This window comes from Bufo bufo, chromosome 6 (assembly GCF_905171765.1).
Source record: "Bufo bufo chromosome 6, aBufBuf1.1, whole genome shotgun sequence".
In the NCBI taxonomy this organism is placed as follows: domain Eukaryota; kingdom Metazoa; phylum Chordata; class Amphibia; order Anura; family Bufonidae; genus Bufo; species Bufo bufo.
In genome coordinates, this window is record NC_053394.1 from 284,592,400 (window position 1) to 284,618,229 (window position 25,830).

A 25,830-nucleotide genomic window follows, 5' to 3' on the forward strand; every position below is an offset into this window, starting at 1 on the left:
ATGCATTCTGAATGGAGAGTAATCCGTTCAGGATGCATCAGGATGTTCTCAGTTCCGGTACGGAACGTTTGTTGGCCGGAGAAAATACCGCAGCATGCTGCGCTTTTTGCTCCGGCCAAAAATCCGGAACACTTGCCGCAAGGCCGGATCCGGAATTAATGCCCATTGGAAGGCATTGATCCGGATCCGGCCTTAAGCTAAACGTCGTTTCGGCGCATTGCCGGAGCCGACATTTAGCTTTTTCAGAGTGGTTACCATGGCTGCCGGGACGCTAAAGTCCTGACAGCCATGGTAAGTGTAGCGGGGAGCGGGGGAGCAGTGTACTTACCGTCCGTGCGGCTCCCCGGGCGCTCCAGAGTGACGTCAGGGCGCCCCAAGCGCATGGATCACGTGATCGCATGGATCACGTCATCCATGCGCATGGGGCGCTCTGACGTCATTCTGGAGCGCCCCGGGAGCCGCACGGACTGTAAGTATACCGCTCCCCCGCTCCCCGCTCCTACTATGGCAACCAGGACTTTAATAGCGTCCTGGGTGCCATAGTAACACTGAAAGCATTTGGAAGACGGTTCCGTCTTCAAATGCTTTCAGTACACTTGCGTTTTTCCGGATCCGGAGTGTAATTCCGGCAAGTGGAGTACACGCCGGAACCGGACAACGCAAGTGTGAAAGAGGCCTAAGTACTAATAGGGAGAAAGCGCCATGGAAACAAAAAACATCTTTAAAAACAAAAGTGTAAAAATAAGCTGTTTGATCAGTGGTGCTTATCTGCTACTGAAAATGGGAAGGTGTTTTTTTTAACCCTTTCATGACCAAGGGTCATTGATGCCCCAGTGTCCAGGTCAAAATTTACAAATCTGACATGCGTCACTTTATGTTGTAATTGCTTTGGAACACTTTATTTTTCCAAGCCATTCTGAGATTGTTTTCTCGTGACATATTGTACTTCATGATAGTCATAAATTTGAGTTAATATATTTCACCTTTATTTATGAAAAAATCCCAAATTTACCAAAAGTTTTGAAAAATTCACAATTTTCAAAATTTCAATTTCTCTGCTTCTAAAACAGAAAGTCATACCTAATAAAATATTTATTACTTAACATTTCCTATATGTCTACTTTATGTTGGCATCATTTTGGAAATGTCATTTTATTTTTTTAGGACGTTAGTAGGCTTAGAAGTTTAGAAGCAATTCTTAAAATTTTTAAGAAAATTTCCAAAACCCACTTTTTAAGGACAAGTTCAGGTCTAAAGTCACTTTGTGGGGCTTACAAAGTGGAAACCCCGCATAAATGACCCCATTGTAGAAACTACACCCCTCAAGTTACTCAAAACTGATTTTACAAACTTTGTTAACCCTTTAGGTGTTCCACAAGAATTAAAGGAAAATGGAGATGAAACCTATCTCAGTAACAGGGCTGTGGAGCGAACCGACAGCATGTTGCGCATGGTTATTAACGGTACACACTCAGATTGGGTCACTGTCACTAGTGGAGTACCTCAGGGGTCAGTATTGGGCCCTATTCTCTTCAATATATTTATTAATGATCTTGTAGAAGGCTTGCATAGTAAAATAAAAATTTTCGCAGATGACACTAAACTGTGTAAAGTAATTAACGCTGAAGAGGACAGTATACTGCTACAGAGGGATCTGGATAGATTGCAGGCTTGGGCAGATAAGTGGCAAATGAGGTTTAACACTGACAAATGTAAGGTTATGCACATGGGAAGGAATAATGCAAGTCACCCGTACATACTAAATGGTAAAACACTCGGTAACACTGACATGGAAAAGGATCTAGGAATTTTAATAAACAGCAAACTAAGCTGCAAAAACCAGTGTCAGGCAGCTGCTGCCAAGGCCAATAAGATAATGGGTTGCATCAAAAGGGGCATAGATGCCCGTGATGAGAACATATTTCTACTACTTTACAAATCAATAGTCAGACCACACATGGAGTACTGTGTACAGTTCTGGGCTCCAGTGAACAAGGCAGACATAGCAGAACTGGAGAGGGTCCAGAGGAGGGCAACTAAAGTAATAACTGGAATGGGGCAACTACAGTACCCTGAAAGATTATCAAAATTAGGGTTATTCACGTTAGAAAAAAGATGACTGAGGGGAGATCTAATTACTATGTATAAATATATCAGGGGTCAGTATAGAGATCTATCCCATCATCTATTTATCCCCAGGACAGTGACGAGGGGACATCCTCTGCGTTTGGAGGAAAGAAGGTTTGTACACAAACATAGAAGAGGATTCTTTACGGTAAGAGCAGTGAGACTATGGAACTCTCTGCCTGAGGAGGTGGTGATGGTGAGTTCACTAAAAGAGTTCAAGAGGGGCCTGGATGTATTTCTGGAGTGTAATAATATTACAGGATATAGCTACTAGAGAGGGGTCGTTGATCCAGGGAGTTATTCTGATTGCCTGATTGGAGTCAGGAAGGAATTTTTTATTCCCCTAAAGTGAGGAAAATTGGCTTCTACCTTTTTTTTTGCCTTCCTCTGGATCGGCTTGCAGGGTGACAGGCCGAACTGGATGGACGGGTGTCTTTTTTCGGCCTTGTGTACTATGTGTACTATGTTACTTAAATTTCAAAATTTCACTTTTTTGGCAGATTTTCCATTTTATTACATTTTTTTCTTTAACACATTGAGGGTTAACAGCCAAACAAAACTCAATATTTATTACCCTGATTCTGCTGGTTGACAGAAACACCCCACATGTGGTCGTAAACTGATGTAAGGGCGCACGGCAGGGCGCAGAAGGAAAGGAACGCCGTATGGTTTTTGGAAGGCAGATTTTGCTGGACTGGTTTTAGATGCCATGTCCAATTTAAAGCCCCCCTGATGCACCCATACAGTAGAAACTCCCAAAAAGTGACCCTATTTTGGCAATATCTAATATGTATTCTTTTTCTTATTTATTTAAGTTTTACACAATAATAGCATTTCTGAAACCCAAAAAATGATGTTTTAGTGTCTCCATAGTCTGAGAGCCATAGCTTTTTTAGTTTTTGGGCGATTGTCTTAAATAGGGTATCATTTTTTGCGGGATTAGGTGATGGTTTGATTGGTACTATTTTGGGGGTCATAAGCCTTTTTGATCGCTTGCTGTTGCACTTTTTGTGATGTAAGGTGACAAAAATGGCTTTTTTGGCACTGTTTTCTTTTAATTTATTTTTTTACGGTGTTCACCTGAGGGGTTAGGTCATGTGATATGTTTATCGAACAGGTTATTACGGATGCGGCGATACCTAATATGTACACTTTTTTTTATTTATTTCACTTTAACACAATAATAGCATATTTGAAATAAAAAAAATATGTTTTAGTGTCTCAATGTTCTAACTATATTTTTATTTATTTTTTTAGCGATTTTCTTATGTAGGGTCTCATTTTTTGCGGGATGAGGTGACGGTTTTATTGGTACGATTTTGTTTGATATACACCTTTTTGATCGCTTGGTGTTGCACTTTTTGTGATGTAAGGTGACAAAAATGGCTTTATTTACACAGTTTTTCTTATTATTTTTTTATGGTGTTTATCGGACGGGGTCTATCATGTGATATATTTATAGAGACTGTCGTTACGGATGCGGAGATACCTAATATGTGTATTTTGTTTTCATTTTTTATAGGAAAAGGCAATTTATTTTTTTATTTCAACATTTTTTATTTATTTTTACTTTTATTATTTTCACTTTTTTTTTTTATCAAGTCCCTCTTGGATCTTGAAGATCCAGTGGGGCTGATGGCTGTACTATACTTTGCAATGCTCTTGCATTGCAAAGTATAATACTATCAGATGCCCTGTAGGTGGCAACACTGGACGCTTTTGCAAAGCGTCCGGTTGCCATGGCAACCCATGGGGTTTTGCCATGGTGGAGAGAGGGAACCCCCTGCCTCTATTAACCCCATGGATGCCGCTGCCAACATTGAGGGAGGCTGAGGCAGCAAAAATGGGGCAGGAGGAATGTATGGGGCGGGGAGGGGGTGGACCGCATCAGGGCAGGCGCTGCATCGCATCAGGGCAGGCGCTGCATGAATATGGAGATCAGCTTCAGGGGCAGGCGGACACAAGGGGGGGCTTGGAGGGGCACAGATCGGGGGGCACGAGGAACACTACCTGATTTCAGGCTCTGATCTGCAGAGCGCAGATCAGAGCCTGAAACCGGCATTTTTTCACTGCTGCGATCCGATTGGTTAGTCTGCATAGACTAACCAATCGGATCGATTGTCGGCAAGGGGCCACTCTGATTGGTCCCTTGCCGGTGTTCTGCCACTTTTCTATACCCGGACAAAAGTCTATACCCGGAAGTGATGTAGCTGCACCGGAAGTCACGTGGACGTGTTGGAATCAGCTGGAGGAGGGGGTGTGCGCGCTGCGCAAGCGCATTCGGCTAAAGTATGTTAATCTGGCAGAACGCCCCTGCATTTTCCCAGCCCTCCATTTCTTTACTATCCATCTCTTTCTTTACCATCCATTTCTTTCTTTACTATCAATGGCGGCATAGAGTTAGTTTTAGCAAATGCCGAGCGCAGCAAGGCCGAGCCCAATGCGTGGCGAGCCTGCGAGGGTACAAATTAATGTAGATTACGGGCTCGCGGCGTTCTGCCAGATTACTATACTTTAGCTGAATGCGCTTGCGCAGCGCGCACACCCCCTCCTCCAGCTGATTCCAACGCGTCCACGTGACTTCCGGTGCAGCTACATTACTTCCGGGTATAGACTTTTGTCCGGGTATAGAAAAGTGGCAGAACACCGGCATTACTGAACTGTATGCTGTCCGTCACAGCAGCAGGACAGGGGCAGAAGCTTTAATCCAAGCGCTTTGCAGCGCTTGGATTAAAGAACTGGCTTGACGTTTATACACGTGGTAGCTGCACGGGGCATGTGCAAATATCACGTATATAAACGGATTGCAGTCGGGAAGGGGTTAAGCGTATTTTGGCACATAATGTAAAGTACTGTGGTTTTCAGTGGACTTTCCCACTACACATTCAGTTTGGCTCCAATGGTCGTGTTATTTCTAAAGAGAGTGGGTGAGCAGCTCCGACACCGCTCCTCCCGGGAGAAACAATAGAATTATAATATCCAATATGGGCATCACTCAGGATTAAGAAATCTCAGGTTGTGTAAAGATCGGGGAGAATAATTAATGCATGTACTATGTATCTACAGCCCCCTATTGATAAAACAGGGAATTGCATGCTCTGCCCCACAGTACAGGCTCATGCACATAGAAATACCGTGTGCACGTTAACCCTGTACTGCAACACGTGGCATCCATACAGTTCCTTATTACAGCCCTATAGGCACTGTACGTGCCATCAGTGTGACACTGTGTTCTTACCTAGTTTCCCAGTTAAAGGGGTTCTACAGTTTGTTTTAACTGATGATCTTTCCTCTGGCCTGGGAGTGGCTAAGCTCTGTTCACTTGAATGGAGCTTAGCGCCGCCCAGGCCAGTTGATACTAGTTGTGATGTCACTGGGCCAGCGGTAAACAGTGAGAAGGCTGCGGCGCTGCTGGAGCGCCGCTGCCTTCTCAAACAGCTGATTGGCGGGGGTCCTCCGGGTGTCGGACACCCGCCAATCAGATGCTGATGATCTATCCAGAGGATAGATCATCAGTTAAAACAAACTGTAGAACCCCTTTAAAGTTACAATGTAGAAAAATGTGAAAGTTAATACCAGTTTAATCCACAGCTTTCTTCAAGGTAATGACCAGACTGTGGATAAAGTCCACTGTGTGCTCATTTTTCCAAGCTGAATTTTTCTGCTACATGTGAATGAGAATTTTTGAAAGGCCCAACCACGCGGACTGTACTGTATCCACACTGCTAATCCGCAAAGGTCCCCCATGTCTGTAAATTGCCTAAAAGTTAGTTTCTCCAAAGTTGCGTGGGTGTCCACCATCTTGGCCAGAATTACAGCTCTTTCAGAAATCTTCACCAAGCTTTTCCAGGGTCCTGAGATAATTTGGAGAGGTAAACATGGAGAGGAAACTACTGATGCCCAAGGCCCCATACACACCACCGTGATGGCATCCGTTACCTGAGGGTAAGTGGTTCATCCGTGAAGGATCCGTGTCTGGACTACTAGGCTGAAAATTAATTTCCAGAGCATCTCGAAGCAACGCTCCATGAAAACCACGGTCCAAACACAAATATGGCATCCATGTTGTGTCTGTGGTTTTCATAGGCCCGTAGACTATAACGTGTGTTCATGCTTCCATGGTGTCACCACTGACCATTGAAAGCCCTGATGTGTGAATATACTGTATAGCTATTGCTATGGAAAATTATAAATAACCCAAAATTATTTAGAAATGTTATTTAAAGGGTTTCTACCACCAGATTTTGACCTAATTAGCTGTCAGACACTAGCGATCTGCTAGTGTCTGCTGTACCTAACCATGCTATTGTAATTCCTTTCTCTGCAGCGGTTACCCTAAAAAACGTAGTTTTATTGGTATGCTAATGAGCCTCTAGGTGCTATGGGGGCGTCTTTTCAGCACCTAGAGGCTCCGTCCACTCACCATTTCTGCCGCCCAGCGCGCTCCAGCCCGCCCCTCTACTCTAGATTGACAGCCTACTTCTCTCCATCTCGGCCGAATTCTCGCGCCTGCGCCGTGTGCTTCTGTATTCGGCGCAGGCGCAGTGACTGTCTCCCTGCGCCGGCATCTTCACTGCGCCTGCGCCGATTACGGCACAGGGAGCAGTCCAGCAGTCACTGCGCCTGCGCCGAATACAGAATCTAGAGCAGAGGGGCGGGCTGGAGAGCGCTGGGCGGCGGAAATGGTGAGTGGACGGAGCCTCTAGGTGCTGAAAAGACGCCCCCATAGCACCTAGAGGCTCATTTGCATACCAATAAAACGACGTTTTTTAGGGTAACCGCTGCAGAGAAAGGAATTACAATAGCATGGTTAGGTAGAGCAGACACTAGCAGATCGCTAGTGTCTGACAGCTAATTAGGTCAAAATGTGGTGGTAGAAACTCTTTAAAAATATGTTTTATCCGCACATGGGCAGAATCAGCGGCGGCCATGCCAGGAACCAGGAGCGACGCGGGTTCCGGGGAGCAAGGTAAATACATTGCGTGTGAGGGGCCTGGGCATATGGGAGGGGGGGTTTTCGGGAATCGGATAACCCCTTTAAAGTCAATGGTTGCATGAGTGGTTCATGGAGACCACAGACAGCACAAGTCCATGATTCACTGACCTGAAAGAGGCCTAAGAGCGAGTTCACATCACTGTTTATTTTTCCATTTTTCTGACAGATCAGAAGAACGGAAAAATAAGTGGCGATGTGAGCCTTACAAGGGCTTATGCCCATGAGCGTACTTGCTCAGTGTATTATGGACTGTAAACGGCCGGTCCGCAATATACGGGCACTGGCCATGTGCAGTCCTTACCACTTGACGTGAATGGGTCCCCATCCGCCAGATAGGACCGAAGATAGGGCTTCACCTATTTTTTTGCGGAGGGACGGATCAGAAGCACTTCGAAGTGCTTCTGTGAGCTTCTGATCAATGCCTCTGCACTGCAAAAAGATAGAACATGTTCGCGGATCCATTCAAGTCAATGGGTACGCATCTGCACATGGCCAGTGCCTGTGCATTGCGGACCGCTATTTGTGGTCCGTAGCATGGGCACTGAGCCATTACGCTCGTGGGCATGAGACCCAAGGCAGATTTTCCATTCAGTCATCTGGAAAACCTGGAGGATGACATCTGCTGATGATTCAGTGCTGGCTGTATTGGTTTTCACAATCTTTCCAAACCTTTGCCACTGTTCTACCATCCATACAGACACAGTGATCTATTTTTGTTGGTCGGTCACACATTACTCCCCATTTCCATCAAACATGTATAGGCATGTGTTCAGCCCCTGGTGTCCAGCAGGTGTCATGGCAACACTTGTACACTAGATGGTGCTGTTGCTATAATAATAATAATTCTCCTGTACATTTATAAACCCAGAGAGGTGTGTATAATAATGTCAGCTGAAGGTAAACGGTGTATGTGACACATGTATCTGAAGAGCTGTGATTGTATATTCATGCTATGAAATAAGCAGTCATTCATATGAGAGATATACATTCATGCTCTAGGACAAGCAGTCATTTACTGGACTAGGATTACTGCAAAAGCACTGACCCCTGGTGGTCAAGATGGGTAACAAAATGATTTGGAATAGCAGTTTACGTTGTCTCATTTATCTTGTTTTTCTGTTTGTAGGTCATAGTTTATTATTTGATATTTTTGTTAGTATATAAAGGGTAATTCTACCTTCAAAACCACACCAATTTTATATTTCAATGTCATAAATAAGGGTCACCAGCTTAGAACCCGGAACGGAAAGTTGTCCTTGTATTACACGGACAGCCAATCCTCTGAATAACCGCCGTGCGGTACTGCATTCTCCTCCCCAGCGGCTTCTGCAGTGGGATTTTGTAAAACAACCGAACAGGACCAATTACATAATGAGTAAAGCAGGCTATAAACACATTAGCCACAAATAAATCCGCAATAGATGTCGTCCAGTATACAACACGCCACACGGGAGGAAAGTCAAGCAGCCTAAACAAACTAACAATGTGGATATACATAGATAGGGATGTATGTGGAATGATCGAGCAGGAGGAATGGCCATTGGGCAAGTCAGACGCACCCAGACGAGAGACATCAAGATACAAAAGGACGTATCTCTTGTCCATCTGCAAACTCCAACCATGGAGACCATATACACCTATATTTGGGAATTGTACGGTTCGTAAGATGGCAAAGCTCCTCTAATCTAGCTGAGCAATCTTCCTAAACCAGTGCAAGATAGTGGGAACAGAAGTTTGTCTCCAATATAACGGGATCAGCGTCTTGGCTATCAATACCAGTTGTAACCAGAAAGGCTTGTTATATGTGGTAATAGAAGCGGGAATGGGATTTAAAAAGAGTAGTTTGGGGATCAACAGTGGGGCATTAGGGTATATCTTGGACAATACCTCAGTCAACCTAGCCCAATAAGGCCAAATCCAGATACAGTCGCACCACAGATGTAAATATCAACCCACATACCGTAGTTGGAACACCGCCAACACGTAGACGGTATAGTGGGATCAATACGGCTTAACATGACAGGGTCCCATTAAAAGTGCCCTGTCTGACAAAGAAAGAAGTACAGCGGCGTCTTAAAAAGATTAAAATAGACAAATCGCTAGGACCAGATGGCATACACCCCTGTATCCTAAGAGAATTAAGTAATGTCATAGCCAGACCCTTATTTCTGATATTTAAGGACTCTATATTGACAGGGAGTGTTCCACAGGATTGGCGCATAGCCAATGTGGTGCCAATATTTAAAAAGGGTCCAAAAATAGAGCCCAGAAACTATAGGCCGGTAAGTTTATCATCTGTTGTGGGTAAACTGTTTGAAGGTTTTCTAAGAGATGCTATCTTGGAGTACCTCAATGAAAATAAGCAAATAACGACATATCAGCATTGCTTCATGAGGGATCGGTCATGTCAAACTAATTTAATCAGTTTCTATGAGAAGGTAAGTTCTAGACTTGACAGTGGCAAATCAATGGATGTCGTATATCTGGACTTCTCCAAAGCATTTGACACTGTACCACATAAAAGGTTAGTATATAAAATGAGAATGCTTGGACTGGGAGAAAATGTCTGTATGTGGGTAAGTAACTGGCTCAGTGATAGAAAACAGAGGGAGGTTATTAATGGTACACACTCAGATTGGGTCACTGTCACTAGTGGAGTACCTCAGGGGTCAGTATTGGGCCCTATTCGCTTCAATATATTTATTAATGATCTTGTAGAAGGCTTGCACAGTAAAATATCATTTTTTGAAGATGACACTAAACTGTGTAAAGTAATTAACATGGAAGAGGACAGTATACTGCTACAGAGGGATCTGGATAGATTGGAGGCTTGGGCTGATAAGTGGCAGATGAGGTTTAACACTGACAAATGTAAGGTTATGCACATGGGAAGGAATAATGCAAGTCACTCGTACATACTAAATGGTAAAACACTGGGTGACATTGAAAAGGACCTATGCATTTTAGTGAACAGCAAACTAAGCTGTAGAGACCAGTGTCAGGCAGCTGCTGCCAAGGGCAATAAGATAATGGGTCTCATCAAAAGGGGCATAGATGCCCGTGATGAGAACATAGTCCTACCACTTTACAAATCACTAGTCAGACCACACATGGAGTACTGTGTACAGTTCTGGGCTCCTGTGAACAAGGCAGACATAGCAGAGCTGGAGAGGGTTCAGAGAAGGGCAACTAAAGTAATAACTGGAATAGGGGGACTACAGCACCCAGAAAGATTATCAACATTAGGGTTATTCACTTTAGTTAAAAGACGATTGAGGGGAGATCTAATAACTATGTATAAATATATCAGGGGTCAGTACAGAGATCTCTCCCATCATCTATTTATCCCCAGGACTGTGACTGTGACAAGGGGACATCCTCTGCGTCTGTAGGAAAGAAGGTTTGTACAAACATAGAAGAGGGTTATTTACGGTAAGGCCCCATTCACACGTCCGCAATTTCGTTCCGGGTCAGCATTTCCGTTCCCGAAAAAAAATATAACATGTCCTATTCTTGTCCACAATTGCGGACAAGAATAGGCATATTCTATCAGTGCCGGCGATGTGCGGTCCGCAAAATGCGGAACGCACATTGCCGCTGTCCGTGTTTTGCGGATCCGTGCATCCGCAAAACACGCTACGGACGTGTGAATGGACCCTAAGAGCAGTGAGACTATGGAACTCTCTGTCTAAGGAGGTAGTGATGGTGAGTTCACTAAAAGAGTTCAAGAGGGACATGGATGTATTTCTGGAGTGTAATAATATTACAGGCTATAGCTACTAGAGAGGGGTTGTTGATCCAGGGAGTTATTCTGATTGGAGTCGGGAAGGAATTTTTTTCCCAAGTAGGGAAAATTGGCTTCTACCTCACAGGGTTTATTTTTTGCCTTCCTCTGGATCAACTTGCCGAACTGGATGGACATATGTCTTTTTTTCGGCCAAATAAACTTTGGTACTATGTTACGGTCTGTACCACCTGATGACCAATTTGTAAGAAGTCTCTTGCAAGGTGATGCAACAAGAGGGACCTCCACACAATTTATTAGGTCGACAGTACTGTGTCAGAGAGAGTTCCTTCTCCCATGCAGAGATATAAAGGGGAAGGGAGTCATTTAGAGAAAGAGAGAGTTAAAGGGAACCTGTCATGTGGATATTTGATTATAATCTAACTAATTATATACAATCATGAACTACTAAAAAGTACCTTAGATGTATTCACTTACTGGTGTGACAGATGGTTACCTCATAATATACACACAAAGATGCCGCATGCTAATGAGCTGATTTGAGTCCAGCGTGATGTCATTGAGTCCAGCGTTTTTTTAAATTCAGAGCTATAGCCACTCCCCTGCCCACCTGCTGCTGATTCATATGGAAAATAACTGTCAATCAGCAGCAGGTAGGCGGGAAGAGTCAGGAGCTCATGAATATTCAGGACTCATCATTATGAGCTGGAGCTTTTCAATACAAGATGTTGGCAGATTGACTGGGTCAATTAAAGAAAGTGACCCAGCATTTCGCTAAGAGAATCAGTCACTTATTTATGTTGCCCTTAGTTAGGACACCATAAAACTGGTGACAGGTTCCCTTTAACCCCTTAATGACACATGATGTACCGGTACGGCATGTTTCCCGAGTCCTTAAGGACACATGACGTACCGGTGGGCGGTGATCGGAACATGGCACCTCGGCTAAATGCGCGGGGGGGGGGGGGGGTCCCGTGACCCCCCCGTGTCGGCATTTGCCGCAAACCGCAGGTCAATTCAGACCTGCGGTTTGCGCCTTTCTATAGTGCAGCAGCGGTGCCATCGGGTCCCCATGGGGCTGTGGGGGGGACCCGATGGCATGGAAGGCAGCGCGATGCCTTCCTAAAGGCATCTGCGCTGCCTTCCGGTGAAGAGCCTGTGAGATCCAGCCCCCTGGATCTCACAGGCCCCGGAAGCTGTATGAGTAATACACACAGTATTACTCATACAGCCAATGCATTCCAATACAGAAGTATTGGAATGCATTGTAAAGGAATATACCCCCAAAATTTCAAGTCCCAAAGTGGGACAAAAAAATTAAGTGAAAAAAAAAGTTGAAAAAATAAAGTTTTCCCCCCAAAAAATAAAGTTTCAAGTAGAAATAAACAAAAACGTCATTTTCCCCAAATAAAGTTTAAAAAAATTGGTAAAAAATAGGGGGAAAAAAAAGTATACATATTAGGTATCGCCGCGTCCGTATCGACCGGCTCTATAAACATATCACATGACCTAACCCCTCAGATGAACACCGTAAAAAATAAAAAATAAAAACTGTGCTAAATAAACCATTTATTGTCACCTTACATCACAAAAAGTACAGCAAGCGATCAAAAAGGCGTTTGCCCATCAAAATAGTACCAATCTAACCGTCACCTCATCCCGCAAAAAATGAGCCCCTACCTGAGACAATCGCCCAAAAAATAAAAAAAACTATGGCTCAGAATATGGAGACACTAAAACATCATTTTTTTTGTTTGAAAAAAGCTGTTATTGTGTAAAACTTACATTAATAAAAAAAAGTATACATATTTGGTATCGCCGCGTTCGTATCGACTGGTTCTATAAAAATATCACATGACCTAACCTCTCAGATGAACACCGTAGAAAAAAAAAAAACTGTGCTAAATAAACCATTTATTATCACCTTACATCACAAAAAGTACAACAGCAAGTGATAAAAAAGGTGTTTGCCCACCAAAATAGTACCAATCTAACCATCACCTCATCCCGCAAAAAATGAGCCCCTACCTGAGACAATCGCCCAAAAAATAAAAAAACTATGGCTCAGAATATGGAGACACAAAAACTTTTTTTTTTGTTTCAAAAAATATATTATTGTGTAAAACTTACATAAATAAAAAAAAGTATACATATTAGGTATCGCCGCGTCCATATCGAACGGCTCTATAAAAATTTCACATGACCTGACCCCTCAGATGAACATCATAAAAATTTTTAAATAAAAACTGTGCTAAATAAACCATTTTTTGTCACCTTACATCACAAAAAGTGTAATAGCAAGCGATCAAAAAGTCCAACGCACCCCAAAATAGTGCCAATAAAACCGTCATCTCATCCCGCAAAAATCATACCCTACCCAAGGTAATTGCCCAAAAACAAAAAATTATGACTATGGAAACACTAAAACATGATTTTTTTTGCTTCAAAAATGAAATCATTGTGTAAAACTTACATAAATAAAAAAAAAGTATACATATTAGGTATCGCCACATACGTGACAACCTGGTCTATAAAAATATCACATGATCTAACCTGTCAGATGAATGTTGTAAATAACAAAAAAATAAAAACGGTGCCAAAACAGCTATTTCTTGTTATCTTGCCTCACAAAAAGTGTAATATAGAGCAACCAAAAATCATATGTACCCTAAACTAGTACCAACAATACTGCCACCCTATACCGTAGTTTCTAAAATGGGGCCACTTTTTTGGAGTTTCTACTCTAGGGGTGCATCAGGGGGGCTTCAAATGGGACATGGTGTCAAAAAAAACAGTCCAGCAAAACCTGCTTCCAAAAACCGTATGGCATTCCTTCCCTTCTGCGCCCTGCCGTGTGCCCGTACAGCGGTTTACGACCACGTATGGGGTGTTTTTGTAAATTACAGAATCAGGGCCATAAATATTGAGTTTGATTTGGCTGTTAACCCTTGATTTGTAACCGGAAAAAAATTATTAAAATGGAAAATCTGCCAAAAAAGTGAAATTTGGAAATTGTATCTCTCTTTTCCATAAATTCTTGTGGAGCACCTAAAGGGTTAACGACATTTGTAAAATCAGTTTTGAATACCTTGTGGGGTGTAGTTTATAGAATGGGGTAATTTATGGGTGGTTTCTATTATGTAAGCCTCGCAAAGTGACTTCAGACCTGAACTGGTCCCTAAAAATGGGGTTTTTGAAAATTTCAGAAAAATTTCAAGATTTGCTTCTAAACTTCTAAGCCTTGTAACATCCCCAAAAAAGAAAATATCATTCCCAAAATGATCCAAACATGAAGTAGACATATGGGGAATGTAAAGTAATAACTATTTTGGAGGTATTACTATGTATTATAGAAGTAGAGAAATTGAAACTTAGAAATTTGCAATTTTTTACAAATTTTTGGTAAATTTGGTATTTTTTTATAAATAAAAATGAAATTTTTTTACTTCAGAATGGCCTGGATAAGTCAAAGCGTTTTAAAGTTATCAGCACTTAAAGTGACACTGGTCAGATTTGCAAAAAATTGCCTGGTCCTTAAGGTGATATAGGGCTGAGTCCTTAAGGGGTTAAAGAGGTTGACCAGTCTGTTTAAGGGTCCATTCACATGTCCGCAACGTGGTTTGCGGCGCCGCGGATCCGCAAAACACGGGCAGCGGCAATGTGCGTTCCGCATTTTGCGGACCGCACATTGCCGGCACTATAGAATATGCCTATTCTTGTCCGCAATTGCGGACAAGAATAGGACATGTTCTATTTTTTTCGGGAACGGAATTGCGGACCCGGAAGTGCGGGTCCGCAATTCCGTGTGAGGGCAGTACATCGTGCTGCCCCATAGGAATGAATGGGTCCGCAATTCCGTTCCGCAAAATGCGGAACAAAATTGCGGACTTGTGAATGGACCCTAATACTGTAGACCTATCCTCAGAATAGGTCATCAATATCAGATCGGCGGGGGTCAGACACCTGGCACCCCCACGATCAGCTGTACGGGGAGACAGCGTGTGCAGTGTGTACAGTCGTGGCCAAAAGTTTTGAGAATTACATAAATATTGGAAATTGGAAAAGTTGCTGCTTAAGTTTTTATAATAGCAATTTGCATATACTCCAGAATGTTATGAAGAGTGATCAGATGAATTGCATAGTCCTTCTTTGCCATAAAAATTAACTTAATCCCAAAAAAAACTTTCCACTGCATTTCATTGCTGTCATTAAAGGACCTGCTGAGATCATTTCAGTAATCGTCTTGTTAACTCAGGTGAGATTGTTGACGAGCACAAGGCTGGAGATCATTATGTCAGGCTGATTGGGTTAAAATGGCAGACTTGACATGTTAAAAGGAGGGTGATGCTTGAAATCATTGTTCTTCCATTGTTAACCATGGTGACCTGCAAAGAAACGCGTGCAGCCATCATTGTGGATATTGTGGCTACTAAGATTGCACCTCAATCAACAATTTATAGGATCATCAAGAACTTCAAGGAAAGAGGTTCAATTCTTGTTAAGAAGGCTTCAGGGGCTTCAGGGTGTCCAAGAAAGTACAGCAAGTGCCAGGATCGTCTTTTAAAGAGGATTCAGCTGCGGGATCGGAGTGCCACCAGTGCAGAGCTTGCTCAGGAATGGCAGCAGGCAGGTGTGAGCGCATCTGCACGCACAGTGAGGCGAAGACTTTTGGAAGATGGCCTGGTGTCAAGAAAAGCAGCAAAGAAGCCACTTCTCTCCAAAAAAAACACCAGGGACAGATTGATCTTCTGCAGAAAGTATGGTGAATGGACTGCTAAGGACTGGGCCAAAGTCATATTCTCAGATGAAGCCTCTTTCCGATTGTTTGAGGCATCTGGAAAAAGGCTTGTCCGGAGAAGAAAAGGTGAGCGCTTCCATCAGTCCTGTGTCATGCCAACAGTAAAGCATCCCGAGACCATTCATGTGTGGGGTTGCTTCTCATCCAAGGGAGTGGGCTCACTCACAATTTTGCCCAAAAACACAGCCATGAATAAAGAATGGTACCAAAACACCCTCCAACAGCAACTTCTTCCAACAATCCAACATCAGTTTGGTGAAGAACAATGCATTTTCCAGCACGATGGAGCACCGTGCCATAAGGCAAGAGTGATAACTAAGTGGCTCGGGGACCAAAACGTTTACATATTGGGTCCATGGCCTGGAAACTCCCCAGATCTTAATCCCATTGAGAACTTGTGGTCAATCCTCAAGAGGCGGGTGGATAAACAAAAACCCAGTAATTCTGACAAACTCCAAGAAGTGATTATGAAAGAATGGGTTGCTATCAGTCAGGAATTGGCCCAGAAGTTGATTGAGAACATGCCCAGTCGAATTGCAGAGGTCCTGAAAAAGAAGGGCCAACACTGCAAATACTGACTCTTTGCATAAATGTCATGTAATTGTCGATAAAAGCCTTTGAAACGTATGAAGTGCGTGTAATTATATTTCACTACATCACAGAAACAACTGAAACAAAGACCTAAAAGCAGTTTAGCAGCAAACTTTGTGAAAACTAATATTTGTGTCATTCTCAAAACTTTTGGCCACGACTGTATGTGCCGTCTCCCTTCTCTCTTCCTGCCTGCCTGCTGCCGCTGTCCCATAGACAGTGGCGTACCTACCATATAGGCAGACCACGCAGCTGCTATGGGGCCCGTGAGGAAGAGGGGCCCGCAGTGGAGGAGAGGCCCCGCCCCCTAATTGCTCCGGTCTATCTTTCTAAAGCTAAAGGACCTTTGATGATGTCATCACAGGTCCTGTAAGGGAACTGCACAGTGTAAAGTGTAGTTCCCAGGTTAGAACAGTACATCTGCCAGGACCTGTGATGACATCATCTCCAGCATCACAGGTCCTGCAGGATCTAGCAAAGGAACTGCACCAAAAATGGTGTAGTTCCTAGGTTTGAAAGGTACATCTGCCAGGACCTGTGATGACATCATCACAGGTCCTTCAACCCCTAACAGCAAGTATTAGAAGTTTACAATCAGCTCTGCATTGATCCATACAGACTGGAATGGAGTGGTAAGAGGAGGTCCTCCACTTCTTGTCATTTACCCCCCTCCCCATGCCCTGTTTTTACTGATTGCACACTCATGTATAATACTTCAGACAGGTACAGTGACCACAACCTCATGTACCTCCCACACATGTGGTCAGTTATGCATTATGGTCACTATTTCTATAAACAATGCATCTACAGTATTATACCTTGTATGCCTCACATCTCTATATATATATATATATATATATATACACACACTGCATATATTAAACAGTATTATAGATTAAATATATACAGATATATAATATATATTGCAGTGTACTGATATGTGAGGTATGAGGTATAATATATGCAGTGTATATAGATATATAGTATATACAGCAGTGTACTGATATGTGAGGTACGAGGTATAATAGATGAAGTGTGTACAGGTATATTGTATATACAGTATTGGATTGATATGTGAGGTATGAGCTGTAATTTATACCTCACATATCAGTACACTGCTAAATTTACTATATATCTGTACACACTGCATCTATTATACCTAGTACCTCACATATCAGTACACTGCAATATATACAATATATCTGTACACACTGCATCTATTATACCTCGTACCTCACATTACACTACTGTATATACTATATACCTGTACAGACTGCATATAATATACCCTGTACTGCACATATCAATACACTGCTGTATATACTATATACCTGTACACACTGCATATATTATACCTCGTACCTCACATATCAGTACACTGCTGTATACACTATACATCTGTACACACTGCATCTATTATACCTCTTTTGTCTGCCAGGCCTGTTTTGTAATCCCAATCCGGCCCTGATGCATAAATTATAAAACGCAGTGGCAAACATAGTTCATGGAACAAAGAGAGAGGCCTGGAATGGGTAGTGGGAGGGGCTATAAAAGAGGAATGGGGGCCCAATTTAGATTCTTGCTATGGGGCCCAGTGATTTCTATGTACGCCCCTGCCCATAGACATATAGCAGTGGACAAGAAGGGAGATGGCAAGTGCGCACTGCGCGCGCCGTCTCCCCGTACAGCTGATCGGCGGGGTGCCTGGTGTCGGACCCCCGCCGATCTGATATTGATGACCTATCCTGAGGATAGGTCATCAATATTAAAAAGCCTGGACAACCCCTTTAAAGGAAAATGACCTATTTTTTTAATCACATTTTTATTTTTACCATATTTTTAAAGAATTTTTTGATTTTTAATTTTCCAAGTCAATATCTAAAATATAAAATCTTGCAGTTTTCGCACTGTCCACTAAGCCTAATAGGCGTGTCACAGTGTGGTTCACTGTGACAAGGGTTGCTGTGTTTGCTCACATTGGTTGCTCTGGCGTACTGGCTACTGTGGATGCCGTGTATTCTGGTTGCCATGAGCGATGTGTAGTTTAGGCAAAGATAGTTAATTGAATGAAGTGGCTCACTGCTGTTAGCGGGTGGTACGGTGCTACAAACTTGAAATTGAGGACACTCCACCTCAATGTATGATATATGTAAAAAGAGTAAGGAAGCGAGCACTCACTCTATGGCACTTACTCAGATTTAGGCGTGTATGCCTGTAGAAAATAGTTCAGGAAAAATAGTTCAATTGACCACTGAGGAAGGGATTGGAATCATCCCGAAACGCGTCTGGAATATCAGACACTCTGCTGAAACCTCCATTGAAAGAACTTTTGCATGGCCATGCTACAAAGAGAAATTACTAAACTAAAGAATGCAACTCTGTGACAATTGAATCGCCCCAAACATCTGAGTGAGTACAGAGACCGGACGGAAGTCCCACTCGTAACATCGCGAGATCGGGCTAGATTGTCAGAACCTGCAAGCTGTGAAGACGGAGCGGCGTCTCCAGCACATTTCTTGCAGCACACCAAGGAAGAGATCTTCAAACATAGCATCATAGGAGGTAAGACAACTTACTCCTTAGCAAGGACCATCCTCTATTCAGAGGTAAGAGTCGAGCCGATATCATAGACTGTCTATACAAACTAATCATCTAACAGCTGAATATAGATAACGGCTAAAGTGTTTGATGCGGTTGAGTGCATGTACTGATACATTGATCCGGACGTTTCTATCTGCCATAGGAAGGATTACAAGCATACTAGCTTGCACGATTGTGCAGGGCTCCAATAGGTGTCCCTTTCATTTCCTGAACTATTTTCTACAGGCATACACGCCTTTATTCACTCATTTTTGCACTTTATGGACATTATTATTAGTTCACCATCCTGATCCCAGGAAGAAAAATTTTTTCTATCACTAGGAATTTTGTCGTCACTTAATTGTTTTATCACTTTTTTCCACCAGGATACCATTGGAGAACTATTTATACTTAGTTATTATTTCCTCCATTAATTATATTTGCGACATTCCGAATAGTGTCATATATATGGTCGACCATTTAGTCATACATAATATTGTATTTTATAATCATTGCATTTTATAATTATTGTATTTTATATTGAAGTGTAATATTTTGACTTAATTTTAATTATTAAATCTGAGTAAGTGCCATAGAGTGAGTGCTCGCTTCCTTACTCTGTGTAGTTTAGGCAGCCTTACACGTAGCTGTGTAGATGGCTGCATGCACTCTGTGTTCTGACTTTAGCGTTTCCCTCTGGTTGTGTGATGCTTGCTGGCTGCAGCTTGATGTGAGAACGTTGGCCTGTGTATTTGGATACTATTTTTCTTGTTGGTGTTTGGTTCGTTTGCGGTTAACTTCCCTGTTCTTTCTGGGTGTGTCTGCTAGGTGGTCAGATGACCTCCTCACCCTGCTATAATGTCCTTGGTTTTGCGGGTCAGTCTGTCTCCAGCTTTTCTGGGTGCACGACCTATGCAACAGACATAGGTTATTCCATCTGCCCTGTCTGTGTGGCCAACTAGTAAGTCATCAAGGTCACCTTGTCTGGTTCCGTGTTTGTCTGTGACCACCATGTGTCATGCTGCATGGGGTCCAGACATCTGCCTGTCTGTGCAGCTCTACTTGGCACCGCTATGTGTCGTTTTGCATGGGGTCCAGGCATCTGCTTTTCTGTCCGTGTCTATGTCTTCGGCAAGAGGGCTCCTGGGTTATCCGAAGGGAGGACATCTCTGTCTTTCCTTTATTCGTCTGGTGTCTGGTCTATGTTAGCCTGACAGTGCTTAAAGAGGACCTTTCATCTGGCAAAAAAATCTGAACTAAGTATCATGATATGTACAGCGGCGCCCAGGGATCTCACTGCACTTACTATTATTCCTGGGCGCCGCTCCGTTCTCCCACTAGGTCCTCCGGTATCTTCGGGGACTTGGTTATACTGGGCGGAGACTGTCCTTGTTCTCCTGGGCGTCTCCTTCTCCCAGGCTATAGCGCTGTCCAATCGCATCGCAGAGCTCACAGCCTGGGAGAAAAAATCCTTCCAGGCTGTGAGCTCTGCACTGTTATTGGCCAGCGCTACAGCCTGGGAGAAGGAAACACCCAGGAGAACAAGGACAGTCTCCGCCCAGTATAACCAAGTCCCCGAAGTCTCTGCCCAGTATAACCAATTCCCCGAAGATACTGGAGGACATAGCTGGAGAACTGAGTGGCGCCCAGGGATAATAGCATGGGTATATGTAAGAAGACACCCCAAAACACATTGCCCTACTTCTTCTGAGTACGGCGATACCAGATGTGTGACACTTTTTTGCAGCCTAGGTGGGCAAATGGGCCCACATTCCAAAGAGCACCTTTCGGATTTCACAGGGCATTTCTTACACATTTTGATTTCAAACTACTTCTCACACATTAGGGCCCCTAAAATGCCAGGGCAGTATAACTACCCCACAAGTGACCCCATTTTGGAAAGAAGACACCCCAAAGTATTCCGTGAGGGGCATGGCGAGTTCCTAGAATTTTTTATTTTTTGTCACAAGTTAGCGGAAGATGATGATTTTATTTTATTTTTTTCTTACAAAGTCTCATATTCCACTACCTTGTGACAAAAAATAAAAACTTCCATGAACTCACTATGCCCATCATGAAATACCTTTGGGTGTCTTCTTTCCAAAATGGTGTCACTTGTGGGGTAGTTATACTGCCCTGGCATTTTAGGGGCCCTAATGTGTGAGAAGTAGTTTGAAATCAAAATGTGTAAAAAATGCCCTGTGAAATCCGAAAGGTGCTCTTTGGAATGTGGGCCCATTTGCCCACCTAGGCTGCAAAAAAGTGTCACACATCTGGTATCGCCGTACTCAGAAGAAGTAGGGCAATGTGTTTTGGGGTGTCTTTTTACATATACCCATGCTGGGTGAGAGAAATATCTCGGCAAAAGACAACTTTTCCCATTTTTTTATACAAAGTTGGCATTTGACCGAGATATTTATCTCACCCAGCATGGGTATATGTAAAATGACACCCCAAAACACATTGCCCAACTTCTCCTGAGTACGGCGATACCAGATGTGTGACACTTTTTTGCAGCCCTGTCAATCACAATGCGGAGGGGGCGTCATTAGGATCGGAGGATGCGGCTGCTACCAGCAAGTAGCCGCCCTACTTGCTGGTAGCAAGGTAATTTGCATATTTTAAAAATCGCTTTTTATCAAATTCTACTGAACAAAAATGATTTAACTTATATATGCAGAGCTCGCAGTATAGGCATTATTAGTAAAGAAAAAAAACAAAACGGTTTAGTGGGCTGACAGAAGCCCTTTAAGCTAGGGGAGCTGAGGTGGTTAAAGGGCTTCTGTCACCCCCCAAGCCCCAATTTTCAGTTTTTGACTTATTATATTTGTTAATGGAAACAGATTCCATATATGCCCCTCTTACCTCGGGCTGTGCAGTAATTACAGTAAAAAATGTACTTTTGTTATATGTAAATTTCTTCACTACCAGCAAGTTGGGCGGACTTGCTGGTAGCCGCCGCATCCTCTGTTTGAAAAAACGCCCCCTCCTCCACTTGATTGACAGGGCCAGCGAGCGATCTCCTCCTCTCGGTGGCCCTGCCTGCAGTCTCGAATCCCGCGCCTGCGCCGTACCGGTCGTCATTTGGCGCAGACGCTCTGAGAGAAGGACGCTCGCTTCGCCGCTCCTCCCTCAGTGCGCCTGCGCCGAAGACATCAGCCCTACACCCGGAAGAGAAGTCTTCTCTTCCGGGTGTAGGGCTGACGTCATCGACGCAGGCGCACTGAGGAAGGAGCGGCCGTCCTTCTCTCAGAGCGCCTGCGCCGAATGACGACCGGTACGGCGCAGATGCGGGATTTGAGACTGCAGGCAGGGCGAGTGAAAGGACGAGAGCGCTTGCTGGCCCTGTCAATCAAGTGGAGGTGGGGGCGTTTTTTCAAACAGAGGATGCGGCGGCTACCAGCAAGTCCGCCCAACTTGCTGGTACTGAAGAAATTTACATATAATAAAAGTACGTTTTTTACTGTAATTACTGCACAGCCCGAGGTAAGAGTGGCATATATGGAATCTGCTTACATTCACAAATATAATAAGTCAAAAACTGAAAATCGGGGGTTGGGGGGTGACAGAAGCCCTTTAACTTTAACAGTTCGGTGTTTATTCACACATAAGGAAACACAAAATGACCGTTCACAGTCTTGGTATTTGTTCACACCATGCAATGTCCATAGAACAAAATGTTCACCTGGATAGCAGTCTTTCCCCTAGCCGTCCACAGCAGGCTTTAGGTGCCAGTTTTCCAGCATACGGCTTTCAAGCCTTTAGCACAGCACCAATTCACAGATCCCAAAACGGAGTCTCCACAGCTTCCCTGTCAGATGGAGGATCAACCACACCCAGCTGTCACGGATGGTGTTGCAGAAAGCTGGAACTTATAAATAAACATCCGACTGGCTTGATCCCAAACTAAGGAGCATATGGGTGAGCCCTATAAAACCCCTAGAGCTCTCCCTGACTGCTATGCCCATGCAAAGATCTTTATGGTAGACGATTGCATGGCCTCGTACCTTATACTATGTGACACCTGAAAACCCTATAATAGTGAGGGGACACGACCACCGGCTCCCTGCACTTAATACGGACGGAGTCAGGGTCACCTACAATCAAGCCAGCAAGAAACACAAATAAAGGAAACAGACTTATCTGAGGAATCAAGAGAAGCAGCCTCCAGCAGTGAACACAATCCAGGAAGAAGTATAAACCGCAAAGTGAGGCAGTATGGGAGGGAATATAAAGGGAGACAATCAGTGCAAATAGGTGACAGCTGTGAGAAGGAAAGGAGATTAGAAAGTGAAACCAAAACAAAGAACATCATACAACAGGTGGAGAAGAACGTCTGCCAGATCTTCTCACAGAGCTGGCGGTGACACCAGCTGAGACTGCTGGCTGGGTTTTATATAGGCCAATTAAGACCCGGCCTGGAGTCTGGGGAGAAGCCACCCACCCACCACTTTGGCTACTCCCAGTAAGAGCTGGCCCGGATCGGCTTTACAGCCATACTAACAACAAACAGTGTCAATCAGCACCAGCTGCCACAGACACTTAAAACTACCGGCTCTTACCTCACCGAGGCCAGGAACCTCGGTGACACATACCTTCCATCAATAACGGCCCCTTGCGCCTTCCTACATACCTCCCCCTTTGTTCAACCCTAAGGGGGTGAACACACGCCAGACAGTGTACCCGGAAAAGGGCATCTTTTTTTTCCTTCTAACCTGCCTGCCCTAGGTTCCACGGAAAATTTTAAGTTTTGTAATGATAAGAACCACCTGGTGACCCGAGCATTCCTCTCTTTGGCCTGGCTCATCCACTTGAGAGGGGAGTGGTCGGTCACCAGACGGAACTTTCACCCCAACAGATAATAGCGGAGAGACTCGAGTGCCCATTTGATGGCCAGGCACTCTCTCTCCACTATACTGTACCTAGTCTCGGCTGGGTTAAGCTTTCGGCTCAGGAAAACAACAGGATGTTCCTCCCCATTGATGTCCTGAGAGAGTACAGCTCCGAGGCCTACTTCAGAGGCATCGGTCTGTACCACAAACTCCCTCTTGAAGTCAGGCATCACCAATACCGGGCACCCACACAGGGCAGACTTCAAAGCGGAGAAAGCCTTTTCCGCCTGCTCATTCCACTGAACCGTCACTGACTTGCGTCCCATTTAAAAGGCCTGGCAATAGTGCGGCGACTGTAGCAAAATTGGGAAAAAACCTCTATAGTACCCCACCATACCCAGGAACGACTTTACTTGCCGAGTAGTGACAAGTCGGGGCCAATTCCTAATTGCCTCAATTTTGTTCACCTGAGGTTTGATAATTCCACGCCCAATTGCATACCCCAGGTACTTGGTCTCTTCTAACCCTATCGCACACTTTTTTGGATTAGCGGTTAAGCCAGCCTTCCTAAGGAAATCCACTACAGCCTGTACTTTAGGTAGGTGACTTTCCCATTCGGTGCTGTGGATAATGATATCGTCCAGGTACGCAGAAGTGTACCGACGATGTGGGCGGAGTACAATGTCCATTAGCCTTTGAAACGTGGCGGGAGCGCCATGTAGACCAATGAGTAATACCTTGTACTGATACATCCCCTCTGGCGTGATGAAAGCCATTTTTTCCTTGGCAGCCTCCGTCAAGGGTACCTGCCAGTACCTTTTGGTGAGGTCCAACACAGAAAAATACCGGGCTTGGCCCAACCTCTCAATAAGCTCATCCACTCGGGTCATGGGATACGCGTCAAAATTGGACACCACATTCAGTTTGCGGAAGTCGTTACAGAACCGCAATGTCCCGTCCGTCTTGGGTATCAAGACTATCGTACTGGCCCATTCACTTTTTGACTCCTTGATGACACCTAGCTGGAGCATTAGCTGTACTTCCTCCGCGATGGCTTGTCGCCGAGCCTCGGGTACCCAGTATGGTTTTAACTGGACTTTTGCCTGAGGCTCACTGATAATGTCATGTCGGACTATGGAAGTGCGTCCAGGAAGGTCCAAGAACACATCCGTGTTCCGACTAATGAACTCCCTGGCTTCCTGAGCCTGTTTAGAGGAGAGGCTGTCACCAATTTTTACTGTGGCAGCCGCTTCCCTTACTTTAGACAGAGGGTCTGAAACCGCCTTCCCTAGGAACCCTGGTCGTGGGCTATCTTCCGTACAGGTTTCCCTTTCTTTCCAGTGTTTGAGCAGATTTACATGGTACACCTGCTCCGGCTTTCGCCTTCCTGGTTGGTGCACCTTGTAATCTACCTCTCCAATTTTTTTCAAGCACCTCGTAGGGCCCCTGCCACCTAGCTAGGAACTTACTGTCTACGGTTGGTACCAGATCCAATTCCCGATCACCCGGGTTAAAGGTCTGAACCCGAGACTGCCGATTATAGATCCTACTCTGGGTTCGCTGCACTGCCTCCATATGCTCTCTAAGCAGAGGTAAAACTGTTTCCATCCGCCCTTGCATCTGGGTGACGTACTCAACAACATTTCTGTGCGGTGTGGGTTGTTGTTTCCATGCCTCTTTGGCCATGTCCATCAAACTGCGAGGGTGTCTGCCGTATGCCGAGTTTGAAGGGAGAGAACCCAGTAGAGGCCTGGGGCACCTCTCACACTGCGAACATGAGATAGGGCAGAAGAAGGTCCCAGTCCCTCCCATCATTAGAAACCACTCTTTTTAGCATATTTTTGAAAGTTTGATTAAACCTCTCTACCAGGCCATCTGTTTGCGGATGATACACGGACGTCCATAGCTGTTTTATGTGGAGCAACTTACAGAGTTCCCTCATGACCTTGGACATAAACGGGGTCCCTTGGTCAGTCAGAACCTTCTTAGACAGACCCACGCAAGAAAACATCTCCATTAACTCCTTAGCTATGAGTTTGACTGATGTATGCCTCAGTGGCACCGCCTCCGGGTACCGAGTGGCATAGTCGAGGACGACCAAGATGTGTTGGTGTCCTCTAGCAGACTTCAGTACCGGGCCTACAAGATCCATAGCAATTCG